Source organism: Lygodium microphyllum, chromosome 21 (genome assembly GCF_053477565.2).
Source record: "Lygodium microphyllum isolate KBCC chromosome 21, Lygodium_microphyllum_v1.1.10, whole genome shotgun sequence".
Lineage (NCBI taxonomy): Eukaryota > Viridiplantae > Streptophyta > Polypodiopsida > Schizaeales > Lygodiaceae > Lygodium > Lygodium microphyllum.
The window spans coordinates 15,885,001-15,895,635 of NC_141155.1; the positions used below are offsets into that span (position 1 = coordinate 15,885,001).

At 41.6% G+C, this 10,635-nt stretch overlaps 1 pseudogene across 1 annotated transcript; it reads left to right on the forward strand.

The window, feature by feature from the left end:
- Positions 1-2,523: 2,523 nt before the first annotated feature.
- On the forward strand, positions 2,524-6,654 carry LOC148017767 (putative pre-mRNA-splicing factor ATP-dependent RNA helicase DEAH5 pseudogene; annotated as a pseudogene). The gene is made up of 2 exons (XR_015687763.1): positions 2,524-6,214; positions 6,295-6,654. The product of XR_015687763.1 is annotated as a putative pre-mRNA-splicing factor ATP-dependent RNA helicase DEAH5 pseudogene (transcript).
- Positions 6,655-10,635: the final 3,981 nt, after the last annotated feature.

Sequence of the window (10,635 nt, forward strand, 5' to 3'; positions counted from 1 at the left end):
GACAACCAAATTTTGTAGCTAGTCTTCCAGGCCATGTTATCATGTAGGAGGGGCAAAAGCCAACAAGTGTAGGGACTCATCATTTGAGGGGGGTGTTGAGAAATAGACAAATGATGTATGCTCCAGGAAGAGCTATCCTGAATCCCATACGCACAGTGAAGAGAGTGGAGAAGTTGAAAAGCTATAAAGACATGTACTTGGTTCACTTTTGATGATATGCTATTGGTACTTTGTACTTCATTTTTTGAGTCTTTATCATGGTCAGCTCAAGATTGTGTTTATGAGTCCAAGCCTACATCTTGGAACCTAATTCACTTGAGCAACAGTTTGTCTTCTTGTCTATGTCACTATGAGTCTTGTTACTGACTTCCATCCTCCATAGTCAGTGCTATGCTCTAGATCCATATTCTCTTTCAATTCCTAGGTAGTTTCTATGCCTCATGATTTGGTAGTCTTATAGAAGAGGCCCAAGAGAGGGGGTTGATGAATTAACACACCAACATCCATGCATGCTTGGAGAACAACTCACTTGTATCTACATATATGCTTATTTACCTATACCTTTGTGACATTGTTTGACTAAAGTATCCAATGGAGAATCACATCATTATGTAACATAGTTAGGATTATAGGCTAAGCTCCCCCCAATAACTCATGCTACTACTACTATCTCGATAAGGACTCACACTACTACTGCCCCTAACTAGATGTGCTACTAACAAGAACTCACACTGCCTATTGCTACCCCATACATATACCTTCACCAACCACACAAATGTGAACCATCAAGGCTATTTTAACATTTGCTAGACATAGCAATGGTTGGTTTATTAGCTTGATGTTAAGTCTATGTTTCTCAATTTAGATTTGAAGATTAGGTTCATGTTGAGCACCTTCCTAAGTTTGCATGGTTAGATGCCAAGGGATAGGTGTACATGTTGAAGAAGGCTCTTTGTGGCTTGAAACAAGCTCCATCTACATGGAATGAAAATATTGGCACTTTCTTAGGGAAGGATTGGGGTTTTGAAGATTGGAATCTAATGTCAATCTTTATGTCCACATCTTAGGTGGTTAGAAGATTGTGTTTGTACTCTACATGGATGACCTCATTATGATATGAGGCCATACTCAAATAGTTCAAAAGATCAAGGCTCAAACTAGGATTTTGAGATGACAAGCATGGGATTGTTACACTTTTTTCTTGGCTTGGGAGGTCACCATGGACAACTTATGGCGAACATGGCCATGAGATATTCCATAAGTTATTTATGGGAATGCATGTGGAGTAGCAGCCACGAGGACATATTTGGCTTGAAGGATCTTGAGTACCTGTCATTGGTGTCAAAGGTCTACATAGAGCTTAAGTCCAACCTCGGATGTGTAGATAAGGTCCTTGCTGAGTTGATCATTCACCTTGCCTAGCCCAACGTCTTTGACTAAAAGCTTAAAGAAAATGGTGTTGAGCTATAATAGTACTTTATTAAGAGCTTGCTCACTACCATCCATGCCATCCTCCCCTTAAAGAAAGTCAACAAGGATGAGAAGTCCTTTTTGCACAAGTCTCAAGACACCGGGCTGGAACTTAGGGCTCATGCAAAAGAGATTTAAAGAATTTGGACAAGGACGCTCAATCAAAAGAGCATGACAAACACAAGAGTGAGGGTGGTAGGCACCCATGAAGTTGAAAAAAAAAAGTCATATATGAGCATGTGGTAGAATTTAAGAGGAATCTTATCTAACATAGAATCATTATATTCCATTTAGTACCATTGTATTTTCAATGTTGGCAAGCTAGCTCCTTATGTCTAGAAGTCCTTTGATGTCTCAATGCCATATTTGACATGCATAAAAAAGGGTGAGAGGGCCAATGTCTTTTAGTTATTAACAATCCCTCTTCTTGGGCTCCTCATATGTCATTCACCTACCCCACCATGTAGGTCTCTTTGCTTTGACATGTTAGAATCTAGTGCTTCCATGCCTTGCCTATATAGATTAGCAAGAATATTGGCATGCCTTTCTGGTTTGGATGCTACTCTCATCCCTCATCATCTTCGACCACCTAAAATATGAGAATACATAGCAATGGTAAGCACAACCCTTGCTCCTTTGCAAACCCCCAAACGATATCATTTATGCATGATTAGATGGGAACTGAGCCATGATATGTATTGTTGGTGATTGCATCCAATACTGTCTCCTCTTTCTAATCATTGTGTATCAAAGCATGGACAGATATACTATGAATGGCATCTCCTCTTTGTAATCATAGTGCTATGTGCATCAATGCATGGATAAACTTTTCTTTTTTATTTTCTTTAGTGTCTACAACCTTGATGTCCACATCTTCTTCCAAGGACCTAAACTGAAGTTGAGTTGGCCAAACCGTCAAATTGCACACAATGGCCATACATTTACATGTAGTATTGTGCCCGTTGAGACAATATTAGCAACCTATTTTTCATACCATTTGTGCAGGCCATAGTCATCCTAGATGAGATATTGGACACTCTTGTTAAACAGATTGGTAGCCTAGGTGTGGTTGTAGGTGGAAGGCTTTCGGTCTTTCTTTGTGAGAACCTCCTTGTTGGAAGGACTCGCGATGCCTCCTCGAGATACCCTTCCTTATCAACGACCAATTTTGCTCTCCATCTCTCTAACTTGATGCAACAGCAGTGCCAATGGACGGCTCCTCCACCTTCATCATGCTATAGAGGATGGCAATCTCTGCCTCACTGTGGCCTTAATACCCTCGTTTAGTGCACTACCCCACCGTTGGCCTCGGCGTTGCCTCCATGGGGCTCCTGAACGTCAACGAGGACAACCAGTTTGATGTGGAGTCATGGGGAGAGTTGGATGTGGTGGCTAGCATTGAAGCGCCAGTTCTGGAGGACGTCAAAACTGGTCATCGGATGCTTGACACTACCTAATTTCAACATGATACATGCGCTTCATTGATGTACCTATTGACAGAGACACAACAGGAACATGGGCAGACACAGAGGCAGAGACAAGGACAGGGATAGAGATAGGTACAAGGGCAGGGATAGGGACAAGGATAGGGACAGAGATGGAGACAGGGGTCCTAAATGTATTGATCATATACATGACGACCATGATAGTTATGGTAGGGCTGCTAAAGATCATTATAGGAACCAGGACGAACATGATGAGTATCGAGATGGTGATATAAGTTGGAAGAATGGAGAGAGAGGAGATCAAGGCTTTTAGGGTGCCCCTCAGGAGGTAGAGCTTTTTGATGTATACTGTGGCAGGGTTTCTAGGGTCATGGATAATAGCTACTTCGTACAACTCTTCAGTTTTCATGAGTGCAAAGAGGGTATTGTCCATGTTTCTCAAATTGCTTTGAGAATGATAGATGATGCAAGAGATGTGGTCAAACAAGATCAAGAAGTTTGGGTAAAGATTGTTTCTATGACTTAGAAGAAACTTAGCTTTTCCATGAGGGATGTAGACCAGAAAACAAGGCAAGATCTCCTCCCCATGAAAAGGAGCAGTTTGGATGAAGAGGAAAATCCTAGTTCCAATCAGCTTCTTTCTGGTAGGAAAGGCCTCTCAAGTATAATGATAACAAAGGAAGATGATAATGGTTCTTCTTGATGCCCATTAAAAAGGATGAGCTCTCCGAAGAGATGGGTGGCTAAACAGCTCATTGCATTTGGGGTTTTGGATGTGAGGGATTATCCCAGCTATGACTGAGATGGTGGCAGCTTGCTTCATCAAGATGAAGGTGCTGAAGAGGAACTTGAGATAGAGCTGAATGAGGATGAACCCACATTCTTGATAGGACAAATGCAGTACTCTATTGATGTGTCCCCTATAAAGATTGTGAAAAATCCAGATGGCTCTTTGCAAAGGGCTACAATGAATTTCTGTTTTGGAAAAAGAGAGAAGAGAACTTTGAGAGCAACAAACAACAGAGGACTATGCTGGATTCCATCCCCAAAGATTTGAATTGACCTTGGGAGGATTTAAGGCCAAAGATAGGGGAGAGGCATTTAGCACAAGAGCTTAGTGTGGTGTTGGCCTTTCTACCTATGATATGGATGAGTGGAAGAAGGATGTGTTTGGAAAGGCACCCACATTCGGTTAGCGGATCAAAGCTCTTAATTCAAGAACAGAGACGGAGTCTCCCCATATATAAGTTAAAGGATGAACTGATCAAAGTAGTTCATGACAATCAGGTGCTAGTGGTGATTGGGGAGACTCGGAAGCAGTTGATATTGCAAATTTAAAGGAGATCATCAGTAGGAGAAATTCCAGTAATTGAGGCTCGAAAAAGGCTCATCTACAAGAGAGGCCGGTCAACCTGAAGAGAGGGCAGTGTCAACTTGAATACATTTTCCAATATGATTATTAGAGTAGCAAGATGGAAAAAACTGGTAGCAACAAACAAAATCCATCTGGAGCAGGCTTTACAAGTAGGAAGTTCTCTAAAGCAGCAAAGCCTATACTCAACACATTTAATTCATGGTTCATTGGAAGGTGTGTCCTCAAATGTTGTCATATTTATTGTTTGCTTGAAAGCATGTGGCACTATGATTTGCTATAGCTTGTGGCAGTAAAGGAGCCAAATGCATAGAAATTGTTCTTGCTTCTGTTATTCTGGATCATTGCTTGTACTTTGGTCTGTCTTCATCAGTATGCACTCACACCGACACTTGATGCTTGCATTGAATGCTCATGCATTTGTGCCATCTAATTGTATGTGCGATCACTTCTTTGCAAACTGTCAATGGTTTAATTTAAACTGCAAGTGGTTTTCATATGTACGCACTAGATTGGCCTTTGTGCTGGGGGATTTACATGTCCCCCAGCCGCTAAGTGCATGCAATTTCATCCCATCAACATGATGAAATCTGTAAAAACCACACAAAAGATCAGATTTATTTGCTTGTATTGTCTTGGTCCTGCACAGACACATGCAACCTTGGCAACACACTCATATGTTGGTTTTCGGAATGTGTTATCCTCTACTTGTACCATATTGGATATTGCAAACAAAGGGCTAAAGTACTTCACAATCAGATCATGTCTGGAGTTTGCATTCTGTAATAGGGAAATTCATGATCACAATCATCATGTCTGGAATCTGCATTCTGTAATTATATAAATTCATAATCACAATCAGGCCAGGACCAAAAATGTCGTCCTGCAATACACAGGTCTGACATGTTCATAGCATAAAACAAGCTTCTTGATTTTAAAATGTGATTAGTAGTTTGGTTCTGCACATCTTCCATGTGATGCACCCATAGTAGTGTTCAAACATGATAGTGTTGCAAAGTTTTTCTATCATTGAATGGGTTGCCATATGGATTTCTGTCAATGCTGAAGTAAATGATTTTTGTCAGGTCTCAAATTTCTTTGTGTTCTGCAGTGTTTACAAAACAGTAATGATTTCATATATTTATAGTTCGTGTCTTGTATTTCTGTGATTACATAAGTGGTGGTTAACATCTGGTTATGAAGCCACTTCTATAGCTATGTGGCAAAGATGCTATGAAGCAAGTTCATTATGGTTTTAATAGTTTCAGTATTCTGATTGAGCATACTATGAAAACATTCAGCATAAATTGCTCCATGAGGTCATCCTCCTCCTCTACATAATGCTGCACTGACGATTGCAATGATGACCCTTGCAATGTTTCCAACGAACTGACAATTCGTATAATAGTGGATTGGATTATTGGCAAGGGATGTCTAAGGATGGACATGTTGTGTTCTCTTCAACGTGCTGCCGCTGTAATGAAGAGACCGATGCAGGAAACAATGGTCCATTCTCTGCAAGGACCAGCAAAAATTAGTTCTGCTATGTGGAGATGTCACAATACAATCGATGGAGCATGGAATTCTTGAGAAAGAGGAAGGATTGCATGTGAGTTTCTAGTTAATTAATGTTTCTTTTTGTTGTTTATTGAACTAATTAGCTAAAATTGACATGGAAAATAGTGATTTAAACGATTAATCATTGTGCATGGGGTACAGGGTTATCACAGTCCTATTGTATGTGGTTTGTTGCCAGCACAACTTTTCAATGTGTCTAGTAATTTTTCATATTGATATAATGTGCAAAGAGAAATAAGAAAAACATTTCCAATTGGGACCAAAGCAACAACGAAACATTGTGAGGGGGACGTGTGTAGACGCAGAAGAAACGAGAACCAACATCTTTGAACAGGGAACATGGAAACAGGTAATTTCCCTGCCATGACACTAACATGTGAGATGCCCTCCTGAATTCACATGAACTTCATGTCTCTGTCAAAATTGCAGGGGTGCAGGTACATTGTGTGATTGTACAAAGCGAAGCAAATATATTGCAGGTTGGGAGAGTACTTCAGTGCAGCTGATGCAACAATCAAATAATATGTAGAGAGCAAGAAGAAATAAATTTCCAACTGGTTGCACGCCAACAACCAAGCATTGTAAGGGAAAGTCAATGGATGCATGATCTGTAGAACTAACAACATCGAATACATGAGAATAGGTACTTATCCTAGCATGACAGTAATATTAGAAATGCCCTTCTGAATTCAAATAAACTTCAAGTCTCTCAAAATTGTAGGGCAATAGTGCAACCAACCTGTGTTGCCCTTGATGCAATCTCCTAGCTTTGAAAGTGCTACTCCATAGGCAAACTTAATATCAGAAATGCCCTTCTGAATTCAAATAAACTTCGTGTCTCAAAATTGTAGGGCAGCAGTGCAACCAACCTATGTTGTGCTTGATGCAATCCCTTGGCTTTAAAAGTGCTGCTCCATAGGTAGCCTTGATGCAATATACATATATGTATGTGTGTATGTATGTATGTATGCATGTATGTATGTATGTATGTATTAGTTCATAGAGAGCTGGATATGCAATTATGGAGAGCGACAGGAGGGGAGCTAGTTGCATAAGTCTGGGGGCAATATGGTGGATAGATAAAGGAAAAGTGAGAGCAATGGAAAGTATGACCGTTGCTTTTTTCCCTGCGAGGGTTGCTTTTCAAAAAAAGAGGACTGGTTGATTTATTCTTGACTGGGTGTAACCGGTCTCCACTCCCCCCTAGGGTGACCAGTCTATTAGCAAGGCTAGGGTAAAACAATGTTAGTACGAGGTTCTACTCAAATTTTAGTATGCATCATGGTACGTCTTTTCATCCATTTGTTATTCTGAAAGCAATACTTTGAAAGGCTTCTTCCATCACCATCCATACTAGAATACTTATTGCCAAGATTTCTTCTCTAAGGGGCATCCCATCATTTAATTGATGCTTTGGCATATGCATCCAATTTTATTTTGGTTCCATGTTTCCAAAAACAGTAGAAATGTTTGCTAAGATATGTTTGTGATTTTGTTTTCATAGTCGTTACAGTTGTCAAAGAGTCGTGCATGTGCATGCCTATCATGTAAAGCCAAAATTGAAATTCAGAGTTACAATTTTTCTTCACTGACCATACAAGAGTGAAGCATGATATTGCATCCTAGACTTCTTGTGATTTGTCACCATACCATGATTTTGTTGTCCATATACACAAGAGTGAAGCATGCCAATGGAGTGGAGTTTTGAGCAAAAGTGGTGAGTTGGTTAGCAAGGATGCAAGCAGCATAACTAGCATGCGAGGGACTGTGTGCTATGTTACTCGAGTATGGTGGGAATTGAGCACTTTCAAAGAGAAGTGAAATCTATAGTTTTGAGTTCTTGTGCTAGTTATTTTGTCATGTAGATGCCCTATTCAGGTGATGATGGACCAAAAAACGGGCCGGCACTGGCTCATGCACTAGCCGGACCTCGTCACTACGCACAAGACAACCCCTCGGCCTCGCGGCCAGGAGCGTCTATCAAAATCTCTGCCTTCCTAAACATTGCGTTTGTAATACGTTGTAGTCCAACTGATCCTAGCTTACTACTCCTCAGAGGGAGTCCCTTTCACATAGCCAAAAGGCTCGAATCACATACACATGGGGTTCCTCCTACGGCTGAATGCCGTCAACCCTCTGCGACTCTCCTACACCTTGGGGATTGGCCCCTCGATGCGTCGCTCAACATTTAGACATTTCGCACAAACGTCGCTCAAGGTACCAAATAAGCGTGTCCAGGAATGTACCATTGTCCTTACTTGATTTCCCCTTTAGGATCCCACGACTAGCCTACAGCATGGGTATCTCACTGCCTCTCAACGTAGGTCATGTTCTAATAAACCAATTGCAATGCATGTCCAGGAGCTGGTCACTGATACTTTTAAATTCTTTTTCATGCTCCATGCATTTCGTGGATGTCTAGTGCTCAAACATTTAGTAAAACGGTATCGTGCACAAGTGCAAAACATCCTTATAATGGTTTCTTTCTAACGATTGTATGCTTCGTTGCATGGCATTTTACGGCTTTTTCCCTTATTTTTCATATCAAAAGCGGACAAAACCGAACTAAAACACGGAAGCAAGGCTGATCTGAAGCAAATCTTCATGCCTCAGCCTCACTATACATTCACGGACATTACTCATAATTTTTCCCATTTTCCGAAGCCCAAAATATAAAATTTTCCCTATTTTTAGGGTTTTTCCACCATTTTTTTGCAATTTTTTCCATTTTCTCCCATTTTTTTAATTGCGGAAAATAAAGTTCAGCTTATGGGTTGTGGCTCTTAGTTCATTTCAGCAGAAAAAGAATTTTAGTAGGTGTGGATTAATTTATTGCATCATTTTTAACCCAAAAAACCCTATTTTCCTTCATTTTTATGGTTTTTCGTGTCTCGGTTTTCTATTTTCTGCTATCCCGCATATGTTTTTCTGATTTTTAAATGATGAACAGCCAGAAAACAACTCAAAGCACGACATACTCAAAACTCAATCCATATGAACACATTTTTATCAACCAAATTTGCATCAAAAGGCCATTTTCTTTGAAAAAATAATTATTACCGTGTCTTGCGGGTTTTCCATTAAATTTGGCACGTCCCACGATTGATTTCCAGCCATGAATTCTGCTTGGAATCAGCAATCTACAATGATTTGGCATTGCCCTTCAATCTCGTCAAGAATCGGCATCCATCCGGCCATCCATTTCCATTCTACTCTTCCACGCACGAACGGGGGTTAAGAGGAGAGAGAGGAAGGAGAGAGAAAGACTGATTTTCTCTCTCTCCAACCAGGCCACCATCTTGCGCGCGAGAGGAGGCGATACGAAGCGTAGACTGGAGGCAGAAGGCTGGCATGATCTCTCATAGGCCTTGTGTATAGGCTGCCATCTCGATTATGGGGGGGGGGGGGGCGCCGTTTTTCTGCGCGCTGATCATCGCGAGTACATCCCGCCCTCCTTTTTTTAAAAATTGGGGGGGGTGCCCCCTTTGAAGAGCACCCCTTCAATCCTCAAGTGGCCACCCTTTCATTTCTGGCCCTTTTTCGGGCATCCTCCCGGGTTTTGCCATATTTTCCGTGTCCGACGTCCGATTCGAGCCCAGAAAAATCCTGCGCGACCGTCTTGTGACCACAAACTGACCGGCAAATTCCGTCACTTGCACAGGCGCATGAAAAAATTATGAAAATTCTCGGAGTGTCGTACGGGCGCCCGTCAAGCACTTGACGCTTAAAATCGTCTTAGGTCGAGCTGCCGCCTTCGTGGTTGAGCATTTTCCCCCGCATTTTCACATTTTTCTCCTATTTTTAGGCACGTTTCAGGGCCTAAAATCCATCCGTCATTGGCGACCACGGGATAGGACGACTCAGTCCGTCGAACCCACGAACATATCTGCACATAAACAACCAAAGAAGCATCAAACTGATACAAAACAAATACATAATAAAACTCAGCACAATGCTCCCCCTACCCCTGGACAGGACCAAGGCATGACAGCCACAAGGAATAGGCCTAGCATCATCTAATAGAAGATCTGAAGTGAGTCACTAACCAACTGCGCCAACACAGCCAAACTAAAAAGAAATGTCAAAGAGGTTGCCCTAAGTGGTAGTCTGAACTACTTACCAACTAAAGACAACACAACCAGGAGCTCCTACAAGGCGAGGACTCCTATAGCCTGATCAAAGAGTATGTTCTTTCAGTACATTTCTTCTTTTAGGGTTTTTTATTGGATGATCATACTTAGGCATGTAAAAAGGAGGGAGCTGAGCGTAGTGACCCAAGGAGAACAGGGCATCGGTCTCAGGACCTGTCTCGGTACCCAAGAACCTACCAAGCCCTCGCAAGGTGACACTTAATCCTTTTCTAACGCTCACTTTTATTTTCGCTCCAACCTTCCTTGTTTTGGTATTTCATTTGGTTTGCAGCAAGAAGCCACCCCTAGGAAGACAAGGTATCGGCCCCGGGTCTGACTCGTCCCCAGGAACCTACCAGGCCCTCGCAAGGCAATGATCAACTGCTTATATATTTTCATTCCTTTTCTTTGCTTTGATAGGGGTTAGAACCCCTTTTTACACACCTTCGTATTTATAGTCATCTTTTAGGATATACAAAGTTTCTGGGCATCATCATTATTATCTTCTGGCAGGCTTCTCTAACTGCCTCACTACTAACAAGAACTCCTAGAACGGCTGCCTAGCAGGACAAGGCCACTAGGACTTCCTTCTAAAACAGGTCTTTCAATGTCTAACAATGTCGTTGCAGGAGGCAATGAC